This window comes from Blennius ocellaris (assembly GCF_963422515.1).
Source record: "Blennius ocellaris genome assembly, contig: SUPER_5_unloc_1, whole genome shotgun sequence".
Classification (NCBI taxonomy): Eukaryota; Metazoa; Chordata; class Actinopteri; order Blenniiformes; family Blenniidae; genus Blennius; species Blennius ocellaris.
Genome location: NW_027662315.1, coordinates 529,570 through 550,192, shown reverse-complemented (window position 1 = coordinate 550,192; position 20,623 = coordinate 529,570).

The window sequence follows — 20,623 nt, the reverse complement described above, 5'->3', positions numbered from 1 at the left end:
GAACTGAACGACGGAAGAGATCTGAACGACTGAAACGATCTGAACGACGGAAACGAGATGAACGACTGAAACGATCTGAATGACGGAAACGATCTGAACGACTGAAACGATCTGAACGACAAACGATCTGAACGACTGAAACGAGCTGAACGACAAACGATCTGAATGACGGACACGATCTGAACGACGGAAACGATCTCATGACGGAAACGATCTGAACGACGGAAACGATCTGAACGACTGAAATGATCTGAACGACTGAAACGATCTGAACGACGGACACGAGGTGAACGACTGAAACGAGCTGAACGACTGAAACGATCTGAACGACGGAAACGAGGTGAACGACTGAAACGATCTGAACGACTGAAACGATCTCATGACGGAAACGATCTGAACGACTGAAACGATCTGAATGACGGTAAAGAGCTGAACGACTGAAACGATCTGAACGACTGAAACGATCTCATGACGGAAACGATCTGAACGACGGAAACGAGATGAACGACGGAAACGATCTGAACGACTGAAACGATCTGAACGACGGAAACGAGCTGAACGACTGAAACGATCTGAACGACTGAAACGATCTGAACGACGGAAACGATCTGAACGACAAACGATCTGAACGACGGAAACTATCTGAACGACGGAAACGAGCTGAACGACTGAAACGATCTGAACGACTGAAACGATCTGAACGACGGAAACGATCTGAACGACTGAAACGATCTGAACGACAAACGATCTGAACGACTGAAACGAGCTGAACGACAAACGATCTGAACGACGGAAACGAGGTGAACGACTGAAACGAGCTGAACGACGGAAACGATCTGAACGACGGAAAAGAGCTGATGAGGGAAACGATCTGAACGACTGAAACGATCTGAACGACAAACGATCTGAACGACTGAAACGAGCTGAACGACAAACGATCTGAACGACGGAAACGATCTGAACGACGGAAACGATCTGAACGACTGAAACGAGCTGAACGACTGAAACGATCTCATGACGGAAACGATCTGAACGACGGAAACGAGATGAACGACGGAAACGATCTGAACGACTGAAACGATCTGAACAACTGAAACGATCTGAACGACGGAAACGATCTCATGACGGAAACGATCTGAACGACGGAAACGATCTGAACGACTGAAATGATCTGAACGACTGAAACGATCTGAACGACGGACACGGGGTGAACGACTGAAACGAGCTGAACGACTGAAACGATCTGAACGACGGAAACGAGGTGAACGACTGAAACGATCTGAATGACTGAAACGATCTCATGACGGAAACGATCTGAACGACGGAAACGAGATGAACGACGGAAACGATATGAACGACTGAAACGATCTGAACGACGGAAACGAGCTGAACGACTGAAACGATCTGAACGACTGAAACGATCTGAACGACGGAAACGATCTGAACGACTGAAACGATCTGAACGATGGAAACGAGATGAACGACGGAAACGATCTGAACGACTGAAACGATCTGAACAACGGAAAAGAGCTGATGAGGGAAACGATCTGAATGACGGAAACGAGCTGAACAACGGAAACGAGCTGATGAGGGAAACGAGCTGAACAACGGAAACGAGCTGATGAGGGAAACGATCTGAACGACTGAAACGATCTGAACGACTGAAACGATCTGAACAACGGAAACGATCTGAACGACGGAAAAGAGCTGATGAGGGAAACGAGCTGAACGACTGAAACGATCTGAACGACTGAAACGATCTAATGAGGGAAACGAGCTGAACAACGGAAACGAGCTGATGAGGGAAACGATCTGAACGACTGAAACGATCTGAACGCCGGAAACGATCTGAACGACTGAAACGATCTGAACGCCGGAAACGATCTGAACGACTGAAACGATCTGAACGCCGGAAACGATCTGAACCACAGAAACGATCTGATCGACGGAAACGAGCTGAACGACGGAAACGATCTGAACGACTGAAAAGAGCTGAACGACTGAAACGATCTGAACGACGGAAAAGAGCTGATGAGGGAAACGATATGAACGACGGAAACGATCTGAACGACAGAAACGAGCTGAACGACTGAAACGAGCTGAACGACGGAAACGAGATGAACGACTGAAACGATCTGAATGACGGAAACGATCTGAACGACTGAAACGATCTGAACGACAAACGATCTGAACGACTGAAACGAGCTGAACGACAAACGATCTGAATGACGGACACGATCTGAACGACGGAAACGATCTGAACGACTGAAATGATCTGAACGACTGAAACGATCTGAACGACGGACACGAGGTGAACGACTGAAACAAGCTGAACGACTGAAACGATCTGAACGACGGAAACGAGGTGAACGACTGAAACGATCTGAACGACTGAAACGATCTCATGACGGAAACGATCTGAACGACAAACGATCTGAATGACGGAAACGATCAGAACAACGGAAACGATCTGAATGACGGAAACGGGATGAACGACTGAAACGATTATAACGATTGAAACGATATGAACGACTGAAACGAGATGAACGATGGAAACGATCTGAACGACTGAAACGATCTGAACGACGGAAACGATCTGAACGACTGAAACAATCTGAACGATGGAAACGAGATGAACGACGGAAACGAACTGAACGACGGAAGAGATCTGAACGACTGAAACGATCTGAACGACGGAAACGATCTGAACGACTGAAACGATCTGAACGACGGAAACGAGCTGAACGACTGAAACGATCTGAACGACTGAAACGATCTGAACGACGGAAACGATCTGAACGACTGAAACGATCTGAACGATGGAAACGAGATGAACGACGGAAACGAACTGAACGACGGAAGAGATCTGAACGACTGAAACGATCTGAACGACGGAAACGAGATGAACGACTGAAACGATCTGAATGACGGAAACGATCTGAACGACTGAAACGATCTGAACGACAAACGATCTGAACGACTGAAACGAGCTGAACGACGGAAACGAGATGAACGACTGAAACGATCTGAACGACGGAAACGATCTGAACGACTGAAATGATCTGAACGACTGAAACGATCTGAACGACGGACACGAGGTGAACGACTGAAACGAGCTGAACGACTGAAACGATCTGAACGACGGAAACGAGGTGAACGACTGAAACGATCTGAACGACTGAAACGATCTCATGACGGAAACGATCTGAACGACTGAAACGATCTGAATGACGGTAAAGAGCTGAACGACTGAAACGATCTGAACGATTGAAACGATATGAACGACTGAAAAGAGCTGATCGACAAACGATCTGAATGACGGAAACGATCTGAACGACTGAAACGAGCTGAACAACTGAAAAGAGCTGATGAGGGAAACGATCTGAACGACAGAAACGATCTGAACGACGGAAACGATCTGAACGACAGAAACGAGCTGAACGACGGAAACGATCTGAACGACTGAAACGATCTGAACGACGGAAACGATCTGAACGACTGAAACGATCTGAACGACGGAAACGAGCTGAACGACTGAAACGATCTGAACGACTGAAACGATCTGAACGACGGAAACGATCTGAACGACTGAAACGATCTGAACGACAAACGATCTGAACGACTGAAACGAGCTGAACGACAAACGATCTGAACGACTGAAACGATCTGAACGACGGAAACGATCTGAACAACTGAAACGATCTGAACGACGGAAACGATCTCATGACGGAAACGATCTGAACGACGGAAACGATCTGAACGACTGAAACGATCTGAACGACTGAAACGATCTGAACGACGGACACGAGGTGAACGACTGAAACGAGCTGAACGACTGAAACGATCTGAATGACGGAAACGAGGTGAACGACTGAAACGATCTGAACGACTGAAACGATCTCATGACGGAAACGATCTGAACGACGGAAACGAGATGAACGACGGAAACGATCTGAACGACTGAAACGATCTGAACGACGGAAACGAGCTGAACGACTGAAACGATCTGAACGACTGAAACGATCTGAACGACGGAAACGATCTGAACGACTGAAACGATCTGAACGACAAACGATCTGAACGACTGAAACGAGCTGAACGACAAACGATCTGAACGACGGAAACGAGGTGAACGACTGAAACGAGCTGAACGACGGAAACGATCTGAACGACGGAAAAGAGCTGATGAGGGAAACGATCTGAACGACTGAAACGATCTGAACGACAAACGATCTGAACGACTGAAACGAGCTGAACGACAAACGATCTGAACGACGGAAACGATCTGAACGACGGAAACGATCTGAACGACTGAAACGAGCTGAACGACTGAAACGATCTCATGACGGAAACGATCTGAACGACGGAAACGAGATGAACGACGGAAACGATCTGAACGACTGAAACGATCTGAACGACGGAAACGATCTGAATTACGGAAAAGAGCTGAACGACTGAAACGAGCTGAATTACGGAAACGATCTGAAAGACTGAAACGATCTGAATGACGGTAAAGAGCTGAACGACTGAAACGATCTGAACGATTGAAACGATATGAACGACTGAAAAGAGCTGATCGACAAACGATCTGAATGACGGAAACGATCTGAACGACTGAAACGAGCTGAATTACGGAAACGATCTGAACGACTGAAACGATCTGAATGACGGTAAAGAGCTGAACGACTGAAACGATCTGAACGATTGAAACGATATGAACGACTGAAAAGAGCTGATCGACAAACGATCTGAATGACGGAAACGATCTGAACGACTGAAACGAGCTGAACGATGGGAACGATATGAACGACTGAAAAGAGCTGAACGACTGAAACGATCTGAACGACTGAAAAGAGCTGATGAGGGAAACGATCTGAACGACAGAAACGATCTGAACGACGGAAACGATCTGAACGACAGAAACGATCTGAACGACGGAAACGATCTGAACGACAGAAACGAGCTGAACGACGGAAACGATCTGAACGACTAAAACGATCTGAACGACGGAAACGAGCTGAACCACAGAAACGATCTGAACGACTGAAACGATCTGAACGACGGAAACGAGCTGAACCACAGAAACGATCTGATCGACGGAAACGAGCTGAACGACTGAAACGATCTGAACGACGGAAACGAGCTGAACGACTGAAACGATCTGAACGACTGAAACGATCTGAACGACGGAAACGATCTGAACGACTGAAACGATCTGAACGACAAACGATCTGAACGACTGAAACGAGCTGAACGACAAACGATCTGAACGACTGAAACGATCTGAACGACGGAAACGATCTGAACGACGGAAACGAGCTGAACGACTGAAACGATCTGAACGACTGAAACGATCTGAACGACGGAAACGATCTGAACGACTGAAACGATCTGAACAACTGAAACGATCTGAACGACGGAAACGATCTCATGACGGAAACGATCTGAACGACGGAAACGATCTGAACGACTGAAATGATCTGAACGACTGAAACGATCTGAACGACGGACACGATCTGAACGACGGAAACGAGCTGAACGACTGAAACGATCTGAACGACTGAAACGATCTGAACGACGGAAACGATCTGAACAACGGAAAAGAGCTGATGAGGGAAACGATCTGAATGACGGAAACGAGCTGAACAACGGAAACGAGCTGATGAGGGAAACGAGCTGAACAACGGAAACGAGCTGATGAGGGAAACGATCTGAACGACTGAAACGATCTGAACGACTGAAACGATCTGAACAACGGAAACGATCTGAACGACGGAAAAGAGCTGATGAGGGAAACGAGCTGAACGACTGAAACGATCTGAACGACTGAAACGATCTAATGAGGGAAACGAGCTGAACAACGGAAACGAGCTGATGAGGGAAACGATCTGAACGACTGAAACGATCTGAACGCCGGAAACGATCTGAACGACTGAAACGATCTGAACGCCGGAAACGATCTGAACGACTGAAACGATCTGAACGCCGGAAACGATCTGAACCACAGAAACGATCTGATCGACGGAAACGAGCTGAACGACGGAAACGATCTGAACGACTGAAAAGAGCTGAACGACTGAAACGATCTGAACGACGGAAAAGAGCTGATGAGGGAAACGATATGAACGACGGAAACGATCTGAACGACAGAAACGAGCTGAACGACTGAAACGAGCTGAACGACTGAAAAGAGCTGAACGACTGAAACGATCTGAACGACGGAAACGAGCTGAACCACAGAAACGATCTGATCGACGGAAACGAGCTGAACGACTGAAACGATCTGAACGACGGAAACGATCTGAACGATTGAAACGATCTGAACGACTGAAACGATCTGAACGACAGAAACGAGCTGAACGACAAACGATCTGAACGACTGAAACGTTCTGAATGACGGAAACGATCTGAACGACGGAAAAGAGCTGATGAGGGAAACGATCTGAACGACTGAAACGAGCTGAACGACAAACGATCTGAATGACGGAAACGATCAGAACAACGGAAACGATCTGAATGACGGAAACGGGATGAACGACTGAAACGATTATAACGATTGAAACGATATGAACGACTGAAACGAACTGAACGACTGAAACGATCTGAACGACGGAAACGAGCTGAACGACTGAAACGATCTGAACGACTGAAACGATCTGAACGACGGAAACGATCTGAACGACTGAAACAATCTGAACGATGGAAACGAGATGAACGACGGAAACGAACTGAACGACGGAAGAGATCTGAACGACTGAAACGATCTGAACGACGGAAACGAGATGAACGACTGAAACGATCTGAATGACGGAAACGATCTGAACGACGGAAACGATCTGAACGACTGAAATGATCTGAACGACTGAAACGATCTGAACGACGGACACGAGGTGAACGACTGAAACGAGCTGAACGACTGAAACGATCTGAACGACGGAAACGAGGTGAACGACTGAAACGATCTGAACGACTGAAACGATCTCATGACGGAAACGATCTGAACGACGGAAACGAGATGAACGACGGAAACGATCTGAACGACTGAAACGATCTGAACGACGGAAACGATCTGAATTACGGAAAAGAGCTGAACGACTGAAACGAGCTGAATTACGGAAACGATCTGAACGACTGAAACGATCTGAATGACGGTAAAGAGCTGAACGACTGAAACGATCTGAACGATTGAAACGATATGAACGACTGAAAAGAGCTGATCGACAAACGATCTGAATGACGGAAACGATCTGAACGACTGAAACGAGCTGAACAACTGAAAAGAGCTGATGAGGGAAACGATCTGAACGACAGAAACGATCTGAACGACGGAAACGATCTGAACGACGGAAACGAGCTGAACGACTGAAACGATCTGAACGACTGAAACGATCTGAACGACGGAAACGATCTGAACGACTGAAACGATCTGAACGACAAACGATCTGAACGACTGAAACGAGCTGAACGACAAACGATCTGAATGACGGACACGATCTGAACGACGGAAACGATCTCATGACGGAAACGATCTGAACGACGGAAACGATCTGAACGACTGAAATGATCTGAACGACTGAAACGATCTGAACGACGGACACGAGGTGAACGACTGAAACGAGCTGAACGACTGAAACGATCTGAACGACGGAAACGAGGTGAACGACTGAAACGATCTGAACGACTGAAACGATCTCATGACGGAAACGATCTGAACGACGGAAACGAGATGAACGACGGAAACGATCTGAACGACTGAAACGATCTGAACGACGGAAACGATCTGAATTACGGAAAAGAGCTGAACGACTGAAACGAGCTGAATTACGGAAACGATCTGAACGACTGAAACGATCTGAATGACGGTAAAGAGCTGAACGACTGAAACGATCTGAACGATTGAAACGATATGAACGACTGAAAAGAGCTGATCGACAAACGATCTGAATGACGGAAACGATCTGAACGACTGAAACGAGCTGAACAACTGAAAAGAGCTGATGAGGGAAACGATCTGAACGACAGAAACGATCTGAACGACGGAAACGATCTGAACGACAGAAACGAGCTGAACGACGGAAACGATCTGAACGACTGAAACGATCTGAACGACGGAAACGAGCTGAACCACAGAAACGATCTGATCGACGGAAACGAGCTGAACGACTGAAACGATCTGAACGACGGAAACGAGCTGAACGACTGAAACGATCTGAACGACTGAAACGATCTGAACGACGGAAACGATCTGAACGACTGAAATGATCTGAACGACTGAAACGATCTGAACGACGGACACGAGGTGAACGACTGAAACGAGCTGAACGACGGAAACGATCTGAACGACTGAAACGATCTGAACGACTGAAACGATCTGAACGACGGACACGAGGTGAACGACTGAAATGAGCTGAACGACTGAAACGATCTGAACGACGGAAACGAGGTGAACGACTGAAACGATCTGAACGACTGAAACGATCTCATGACGGAAACGATCTGAACGACGGAAACGAGATGAACGACGGAAACGATCTGAACGACTGAAACGATCTGAACGACGGAAACGAGCTGAACGACTGAAACGATCTGAACGACTGAAACGATCTGAACGACGGAAACGATCTGAACGACAAACGATCTGAACGACAAACGATCTGAACGACTGAAACGAGCTGAACGACAAACGATCTGAACGACGGAAACGAGGTGAACGACTGAAACGAGCTGAACGACGGAAACGATCTGAACGACGGAAAAGAGCTGATGAGGGAAACGATCTGAACGACTGAAACGATCTGAACGACAAACGATCTGAACGACTGAAACGAGCTGAACGACAAACGATCTGAACGACGGAAACGATCTGAACGACAGAAACGATCTGAACGACTGAAACGAGCTGAACGACTGAAACGATATGAATGACTGAAAAGAGCTGAACGACTGAAACGATCTGAACGACTGAAAAGAGCTGATGAGGGAAACGATCTGAACGACAGAAACGATCTGAACGACGGAAACGATCTGAACGACAGAAACGAGTTGAACGACGGAAACGATCTGAACGACTGAAACGATCTGAACGACGGAAACGAGCTGAACCACAGAAACGATCTGATCGACGGAAACGAGCTGAACGACTGAAACGATCTGAACGACGGAAACGATCTGAACGACGGAAACGAGCTGAACGACTGAAACGATCTGAACGACTGAAACGATCTGAACGACGGAAACGATCTGAACGACTGAAACGATCTGAACGACTGAAACGATCTGAACGACGGAAACGATCTCATGACGGAAACGATCTTAACGACGGAAACGATCTGAACGACTGAAATGATCTGAACGACTGAAACGATCTGAACGACGGACACGAGGTGAACGACTGAAACGAGCTGAACGACTGAAACGATCTGAACGACGGAAACGAGGTGAACGACTGAAACGATCTGAACGACTGAAACGATCTCATGACGGAAACGATCTGAACGACGGAAACGAGATGAACGACGGAAACGATCTGAACGACTGAAACGATCTGAACGACGGAAACGATCTGAATTACGGAAACGATCTGAACGACTGAAACGAGCTGAACAACTGAAAAGAGCTGATGAGGGAAACGATCTGAACGACAGAAACGATCTGAACGACGGAAACGATCTGAACGACTGAAACGAGCTGAATTACGGAAACGATCTGAACGACTGAAACGATCTGAATGACGGTAAAGAGCTGAACGACTGAAACGATCTGAACGATTGAAACGATATGAACGACTGAAAAGAGCTGATCGACAAACGATCTGAATGACGGAAACGATCTGAACGACTGAAACGAGCTGAACGATGGGAACGATATGAACGACTGAAAAGAGCTGAACGACTGAAACGATCTGAACGACTGAAAAGAGCTGATGAGGGAAACGATCTGAACGACAGAAACGATCTGAACGACGGAAACGATCTGAACGACAGAAACGAGCTGAACGACGGAAACGATCTGAACGACTGAAACGATCTGAACGACGGAAACGAGCTGAACCACAGAAACGATCTGATCGACGGAAACGAGCTGAACGACTGAAACGATCTGAACGACGGAAACGAGCTGAACGACTGAAACGATCTGAACGACTGAAACGATCTGAACGACGGAAACGATCTGAACGACTGAAACGATCTGAACGACAAACGATCTGAACGACTGAAACGAGCTGAACGACAAACGATCTGAACGACTGAAACGATCTGAACGACGGAAACGATCTGAACGACGGAAACGAGCTGAACGACTGAAACGATCTGAACGACTGAAACGATCTGAACGACGGAAACGATCTGAACGACTGAAACGATCTGAACAACTGAAACGATCTGAACGACGGAAACGATCTCATGACGGAAACGATCTGAACGACGGAAACGATCTGAACGACTGAAATGATCTGAACGACTGAAACGATCTGAACGACGGACACGAGGTGAACGACTGAAACGAGCTGAACGACTGAAACGATCTGAACGACGGAAACGAGGTGAACGACTGAAACGATCTGAACGACTGAAACGATCTCATGACGGAAACGATCTGAACGACGGAAACGAGATGAACGACGGAAACGATCTGAACGACTGAAACGATCTGAACGACGGAAACGAGCTGAACGACTGAAACGATCTGAACGACTGAAACGATCTGAACGACGGAAACGATCTGAACGACTGAAACGATCTGAACGACGGAAACGATCTGAACGACTGAAACGATCTGAACGATTGAAACGATATGAACGACTGAAAAGAGCTGATCGACAAACGATCTGAATGACGGAAACGATCTGAACGACTGAAACGAGCTGAACAACTGAAAAGAGCTGATGAGGGAAACGATCTGAACGACAGAAACGATCTGAACGACGGAAACGATCTGAACGACTGAAACGAGCTGAATTACGGAAACGATCTGAACGACTGAAACGATCTGAATGACGGTAAAGAGCTGAACGACTGAAACGATCTGAACGATTGAAACGATATGAACGACTGAAAAGAGCTGATCGACAAACGATCTGAATGACGGAAACGATCTGAACGACTGAAACGAGCTGAACGATGGGAACGATATGAACGACTGAAAAGAGCTGAACGACTGAAACGATCTGAACGACTGAAAAGAGCTGATGAGGGAAACGATCTGAACGACAGAAACGATCTGAACGACGGAAACGATCTGAACGACAGAAACGAGCTGAACGACGGAAACGATCTGAACGACTGAAACGATCTGAACGACGGAAACGAGCTGAACGACTGAAACGATCTGAACGACTGAAACGATCTGAACGACGGAAACGATCTGAACGACTGAAACGATCTGAACGACAAACGATCTGAACGACTGAAACGAGCTGAACGACAAACGATCTGAACGACTGAAACGATCTGAACGACGGAAACGATCTGAACGACGGAAACGAGCTGAACGACTGAAACGATCTGAACGACTGAAACGATCTGAACGACGGAAACGATGTGAACGACTGAAACGATCTGAACAACTGAAACGATCTGAACGACGGAAACGATCTCATGACGGAAACGATCTGAACGACGGAAACGATCTCATGACGGAAACGATCTGAACGACGGAAACGATCTGAACGACTGAAATGATCTGAACGACTGAAACGATCTGAACGACGGACACGAGGTGAACGACTGAAACGAGCTGAACGACTGAAACGATCTGAACGACGGAAACGAGGTGAACGACTGAAACGATCTGAACGACTGAAACGATCTCATGACGGAAACGATCTGAACGACGGAAACGAGATGAACGACGGAAACGATCTGAACGACTGAAACGATCTGAACGACGGAAACGAGGTGAACGACTGAAACGATCTGAACGACTGAAACGATCTGAACGACGGAAACGATCTGAACGACTGAAACGATCTGAACGATGGAAACGAGATGAACGACGGAAACGATCTGAACGACTGAAACGATCTGAACGACGGAAATGAGCTGATGAGGGAAACGAGCTGAACGACTGAAACGATCTGAACAACGGAAAAGAGCTGATGAGGGAAACGATCTGAATGACGGAAACGAGCTGAACAACGGAAACGAGCTGATGAGGGAAACGAGCTGAACAACGGAAACGAGCTGATGAGGGAAACGATCTGAACGACTGAAACGATCTGAACGACTGAAACGATCTGAACAACGGAAACGATCTGAACGACGGAAAAGAGCTGATGAGGGAAACGAGCTGAACGACTGAAACGATCTGAACGACTGAAACGATCTAATGAGGGAAACGAGCTGAACAACGGAAACGAGCTGATGAGGGAAACGATCTGAACGACTGAAACGATCTGAACGCCGGAAACGATCTGAACGACTGAAACGATCTGAACGCCGGAAACGATCTGAACGACTGAAACGATCTGAACGCCGGAAACGATCTGAACCACAGAAACGATCTGATCGACGGAAACGAGCTGAACGACGGAAACGATCTGAACGACTGAAAAGAGCTGAACGACTGAAACGATCTGAACGACGGAAAAGAGCTGATGAGGGAAACGATATGAACGACGGAAACGATCTGAACGACAGAAACGAGCTGAACGACTGAAACGAGCTGAACGACTGAAAAGAGCTGAACGACTGAAACGATCTGAACGACGGAAACGAGCTGAACCACAGAAACGATCTGATCGACGGAAACGAGCTGAACGACTGAAACGATCTGAACGACGGAAACGATCTGAACGATTGAAACGATCTGAACGACTGAAACGATCTGAACGACAGAAACGAGCTGAACGACAAACGATCTGAACGACTGAAACGTTCTGAATGACGGAAACGATCTGAACGACGGAAAAGAGCTGATGAGGGAAACGATCTGAACGACTGAAACGAGCTGAACGACAAACGATCTGAATGACGGAAACGATCAGAACAACGGAAACGATCTGAATGACGGAAACGGGATGAACGACTGAAACGATTATAACGATTGAAACGATATGAACGACTGAAACGAGATGAACGATGGAAACGATCTGAACGACTGAAACGATCTGAACGACGGAAACGATCTGAACGACTGAAACAATCTGAACGATGGAAACGAGATGAACGACGGAAACGAACTGAACGACGGAAGAGATCTGAACGACTGAAACGATCTGAACGACGGAAACGATCTGAACGACTGAAACGATCTGAACGATGGAAACGAGATGAACGACGGAAACGAACTGAACGACGGAAGAGATCTGAACGACTGAAACGATCTGAACGACGGAAACGAGATGAACGACTGAAACGATCTGAATGACGGAAACGATCTGAACGATTGAAACGATCTGAACGACTGAAACGATCTGAACGACAGAAACGAGCTGAACGACTGAAACGATCTGAACAACTGAAAAGAGCTGATCGACAAACGATCTGAATGACGGAAACGATCTGAACGACTGAAACGAGCTGAACGACAAACGATCTGAATGACGGACACGATCTGAACGACGGAAACGATCTCATGACGGAAACGATCTGAACGACGGAAACGATCTGAACGACTGAAATGATCTGAACGACTGAAACGATCTGAACGACGGACACGAGGTGAACGACTGAAACGAGCTGAACGACTGAAACGATCTGAACGACGGAAACGAGGTGAACGACTGAAACGATCTGAACGACTGAAACGATCTCATGACGGAAACGATCTGAACGACGGAAACGAGATGAACGACGGAAACGATCTGAACGACTGAAACGATCTGAACGACGGAAACGATCTGAATTACGGAAAAGAGCTGAACGACTGAAACGAGCTGAATTACGGAAACGATCTGAACGACTGAAACGATCTGAATGACGGTAAAGAGCTGAACGACTGAAACGATCTGAACGATTGAAACGATATGAACGACTGAAAAGAGCTGATCGACAAACGATCTGAATGACGGAAACGATCTGAACGACTGAAACGAGCTGAACAACTGAAAAGAGCTGATGAGGGAAACGATCTGAACGACAGAAACGATCTGAACGACGGAAACGATCTGAACGACAGAAACGAGCTGAACGACGGAAACGATCTGAACGACTGAAACGATCTGAACGACGGAAACGAGCTGAACCACAGAAACGATCTGATCGACGGAAACGAGCTGAACGACTGAAACGATCTGAACGACGGAAACGAGCTGAACGACTGAAACGATCTGAACGACTGAAACGATCTGAACGACGGAAACGATCTGAACGACTGAAACGATCTGAACGACAAACGATCTGAACGACTGAAACGAGCTGAACGACAAACGATCTGAACGACTGAAACGATCTGAACGACGGAAACGATTTGAACGACGGAAACGAGCTGAACGACTGAAACGATCTGAACGACTGAAATGATCTGAACGACGGAAACGATCTGAACGACTGAAACGATCTGAACAACTGAAAAGAGCTGATCGACAAACGATCTGAATGACGGAAACGATCTGAACGACTGAAACGAGCTGAACAACTGAAAAGAGCTGATGAGGGAAACGATCTGAACGACAGAAACGATCTGAACGACGGAAACGATCTGAACGACTGAAACGAGCTGAATTACGGAAACGATCTGAACGACTGAAACGATCTGAATGACGGTAAAGAGCTGAACGACTGAAACGATCTGAACGATTGAAACGATATGAACGACTGAAAAGAGCTGATCGACAAACGATCTGAATGATGGAAACGATCTGAACGACTGAAACGAGCTGAACGATGGGAACGATATGAACGACTGAAAAGAGCTGAACGACTGAAACGATCTGAACGACTGAAACGATCTGAACGACGGAAACGATCTGAACGACTGAAACGATCTGAACAACTGAAACGATCTGAACGACGGAAACGATCTCATGACGGAAACGATCTGAACGACGGAAACGATCTCATGACGGAAACGATCTGAACGACGGAAACGATCTGAACGACTGAAATGATCTGAACGACTGAAACGATCTGAACGACGGACACGAGGTGAACGACTGAAACGAGCTGAACGACTGAAACGATCTGAACGACGGAAACGAGGTGAACGACTGAAACGATCTGAACGACTGAAACGATCTCATGACGGAAACGATCTGAACGACTGAAACGATCTGAACGACGGAAACGAGGTGAACGACTGAAACGATCTGAACGACTGAAACGATCTGAACGACGGAAACGATCTGAACGACTGAAACGATCTGAACGATGGAAACGAGATGAACGACGGAAACGATCTGAACGACTGAAACGATCTGAACGACGGAAATGAGCTGATGAGGGAAACGAGCTGAACGACTGAAACGATCTGAACGACTGAAACGATCTGAACAACGGAAACGATCTGAACGACGGAAAAGAGCTGATGAGGGAAACGAGCTGAACGACTGAAACGATCTGAACGACTGAAACGATCTAATGAGGGAAACGAGCTGAACAACGGAAACGAGCTGATGAGGGAAACGATCTGAACGACTGAAACGATCTGAACGCCGGAAACGATCTGAACGACTGAAACGATCTGAACGCCGGAAACGATCTGAACGACTGAAACGATCTGAACGCCGGAAACGATCTGAACCACAGAAACGATCTGATCGACGGAAACGAGCTGAACGACGGAAACGATCTGAACGACTGAAAAGAGCTGAACGACTGAAACGATCTGAACGACGGAAAAGAGCTGATGAGGGAAACGATATGAACGACGGAAACGATCTGAACGACAGAAACGAGCTGAACGACTGAAACGAGCTGAACGACTGAAAAGAGCTGAACGACTGAAACGATCTGAACGACGGAAACGAGCTGAACCACAGAAACGATCTGATCGACGGAAACGAGCTGAACGACTGAAACGATCTGAACGACGGAAACGATCTGAACGATTGAAACGATCTGAACGACTGAAACGATCTGAACGACAGAAACGAGCTGAACGACAAACGATCTGAACGACTGAAACGTTCTGAATGACGGAAACGATCTGAACGACGGAAAAGAGCTGATGAGGGAAACGATCTGAACGACTGAAACGAGCTGAACGACAAACGATCTGAATGACGGAAACGATCAGAACAACGGAAACGATCTGAATGACGGAAACGGGATGAACGACTGAAACGATTATAACGATTGAAACGATATGAACGACTGAAACGAGATGAACGATGGAAACGATCTGAACGACTGAAACGATCTGAACGACGGAAACGATCTGAACGACTGAAACAATCTGAACGATGGAAACGAGATGAACGACGGAAACGAACTGAACGACGGAAGAGATCTGAACGACTGAAACGATCTGAACGACGGAAACGATCTGAACGACTGAAACGATCTGAACGACGGAAACGAGCTGAACGACTGAAACGATCTGAACGACTGAAACGATCTGAACGACGGAAACGATCTGAACGACTGAAACGATCTGAACGATGGAAACGAGATGAACGACGGAAACGAACTGAACGACGGAAGAGATCTGAACGACTGAAACGATCTGAACGACGGAAACGAGATGAACGACTGAAACGATCTGAATGACGGAAACGATCTGAACGACTGAAACGATCTGAACGACAAACGATCTGAACGACTGAAACGAGCTGAACGACAAACGATCTGAATGACGGACACGATCTGAACGACGGAAACGATCTCATGACGGAAACGATCTGAACGACGGAAACGATCTGAACGACTGAAATGATCTGAACGACTGAAACGATCTGAACGACGGACACGAGGTGAACGACTGAAACGAGCTGAACGACTGAAACGATCTGAACGACGGAAACGAGGTGAACGACTGAAACGATCTGAACGACTGAAACGATCTCATGACGGAAACGATCTGAACGACGGAAACGAGATGAACGACGGAAACGATCTGAACGACTGAAACGATCTGAACGACGGAAACGATCTGAATTACGGAAAAGAGCTGAACGACTGAAACGAGCTGAATTACGGAAACGATCTGAACGACTGAAACGATCTGAATGACGGTAAAGAGCTGAACGACTGAAACGATCTGAACGATTGAAACGATATGAACGACTGAAAAGAGCTGATCGACAAACGATCTGAATGACGGAAACGATCTGAACGACTGAAACGAGCTGAACAACTGAAAAGAGCTGATGAGGGAAACGATCTGAACGACAGAAACGATCTGAACGACGGAAACGATCTGAACGACAGAAACGAGCTGAACGACGGAAACGATCTGAACGACTGAAACGATCTGAACGACGGAAACGAGCTGAACCACAGAAACGATCTGATCGACGGAAACGAGCTGAACGACTGAAACGATCTGAACGACGGAAACGAGCTGAACGACTGAAACGATCTGAACGACTGAAACGATCTGAACGACGGAAACGATCTGAACGACTGAAACGATCTGAACGACAAACGATCTGAACGACTGAAACGAGCTGAACGACAAACGATCTGAACGACTGAAACGATCTGAACGACGGAAACGATTTGAACGACGGAAACGAGCTGAACGACTGAAACGATCTGAACGACTGAAATGATCTGAACGACGGAAACGATCTGAACGACTGAAACGATCTGAACAACTGAAACGATCTGAACGACGGAAACGATCTCATGACGGAAACGATCTGAACGACGGAAACGATCTGAACGACTGAAATGATCTGAACGACTGAAACGATCTGAACGACGGACACGAGGTGAACGACTGAAACGAGCTGAACGACTGAAACGATCTGAACGACGGAAACGAGGTGAACGACTGAAACGATCTGAACGACTGAAACGATCTCATGACGGAAACGATCTGAGCGACGGAAACGAGATGAACGACGGAAACGATCTGAACGACTGAAACGATCTGAACGACGGAAACGAGCTGAACGACTGAAACGATCTGAACGACTGAAACGATCTGAACGACGGAAACGATCTGAACGACTGAAACGATCTGAACGATGGAAACGAGATGAACGACGGAAACGATCTGAACGACTGAAACGATCTGAACGACGGAAAAGAGCTGATGAGGGAAACGATCTGAATGACGGAAACGAGCTGAACAACGGAAACGAGCTGATGAGGGAAACGAGCTGAACAACGGAAACGAGCTGATGAGGGAAACGATCTGAACGACTGAAACGATCTGAACGACTGAAACGATCTGAACAACGGAAACGATCTGAACGACGGAAAAGAGCTGATGAGGGAAACGAGCTGAACGACTGAAACGATCTGAACGACTGAAACGATCTAATGAGGGAAACGAGCTGAACAACGGAAACGAGCTGATGAGGGAAACGATCTGAACGACTGAAACGATCTGAACGCCGGAAACGATCTGAACGACTGAAACGATCTGAACGCCGGAAACGATCTGAACGACTGAAACGATCTGAACGCCGGAAACGATCTGAACCACAGAAACGATCTGATCGACGGAAACGAGCTGAACGACGGAAACGATCTGAACGACTGAAAAGAGCTGAACGACTGAAACGATCTGAACCACGGAAAAGAGCTGATGAGGGAAACGATATGAACGACGGAAACGATCTGAACGACAGAAACGAGCTGAACGACTGAAACGAGCTGAACGACTGAAAAGAGCTGAACGACTGAAACGATCTGAACGACGGAAACGAGCTGAACCACAGAAACGATCTGATCGACGGAAACGAGCTGAACGACTGAAACGATCTGAACGACGGAAACGATCTGAACGATTGAAACGATCTGAACGACTGAAACGATCTGAACGACAGAAACGAGCTGAACGACAAACGAGCTGAACGACTGAAACGATCTGAACGACGGAAACGATCTGAACGATTGAAACGATCTGAACGACTGAAACGATCTGAACGACAGAAACGAGCTGAACGACAAACGATCTGAACGACTGAAACGTTCTGAATGACGGAAACGATCTGAACGACGGAAAAGAGCTGATGAGGGAAACGATCTGAACGACTGAAACGAGCTGAACGACAAACGATCTGAATGACGGAAACGATCAGAACAACGGAAACGATCTGAATGACGGAAACGGGATGAACGACTGAAACGATTATAACGATTGAAACGATATGAACGACTGAAACGAGATGAACGATGGAAACGATCTGAACGACTGAAACGATCTGAACGACGGAAACGATCTGAACGACTGAAACAATCTGAACGATGGAAACGAGATGAACGACGGAAACGAACTGAACGACGGAAGAGATCTGAACGACTGAAACGATCTGAACGACGGAAACGATCTGAACGACTGAAACGATCTGAACGACGGAAACGAGCTGAACGACTGAAACGATCTGAACGACTGAAACGATCTGAACGACGGAAACGATCTGAACGACTGAAACAATCTGAACGATGGAAACGAGATGAACGACGGAAACGAACTGAACGACGGAAGAGATCTGAACGACTGAAACGATCTGAACGACGGAAACGAGATGAACGACTGAAACGATCTGAATGACGGAAACGATCTGAACGACTGAAACGATCTGAACGACTGAAACGAGCTGAACGACAAACGATCTGAATGACGGACACGATCTGAACGACTGAAACGATCTGAACGACGGAAACGATCTGAACGACGGAAACGAGATGAACGACGGAAACGATCTGAACGACGGAAACGATCTGAACGACGGAAAAGAGCTGATGAGGGAAACGATCTGAACTACTGAAACGATCTGAACGACTGAAACGATCTGAACGACGGAAACGAGCTGAATGACGGAAACGATCTGAACGACCGAAACGATCTGAACGACGGAAACGACCTCATGACGGAAACGACCTCATGACGGAAACGACCTCATGACGGAAACGATCTGAACGACTGAAACGATCTGAACGACAGAAACGAGCTGAACGACAAACGATCTGAACGACTGAAACGAGCTGAATTACGGAAAAGAGCTGAACGACTGAAACGAGCTGAATTACGGAAACGATCTGAACGACTGAAACGATCTGAATGACGGTAAAGAGCTGAACGACTGAAACGATCTGAACGATTGAAACGATATGAACGACTGAAAAGAGCTGATCGACAAACGATCTGAATGAGGGAAACGATCTGAACGACAGAAACGATCTGAACGACGGAAACGATCTGAACGACAGAAACGAGCTGAACGACGGAAACGATCTGAACGACTGAAATGAGCTGAACGACGGAAACGATCTGAACGACTGAAAAGAGCTGATGAGGGAAACGATCTGAACGACGGAAACGATCTGAACGACAGAAACGAGCTGAACGACGGAAACGATCTGAACGACTGAAATGAGCTGAACGACGGAAACGATCTGAACAACGGAAAAGAGCTGATGAGGGAAACGATCTGAACGACGGAAACGAGCTGAACAACGGAAACGAGCTGATGAGGGAAACGATCTGAACGACTGAAACGATCTGAACGACTGAAACGATCTGAACGACGGAAACGATCTGAACGACGGAAATGAGCTGATGAGGG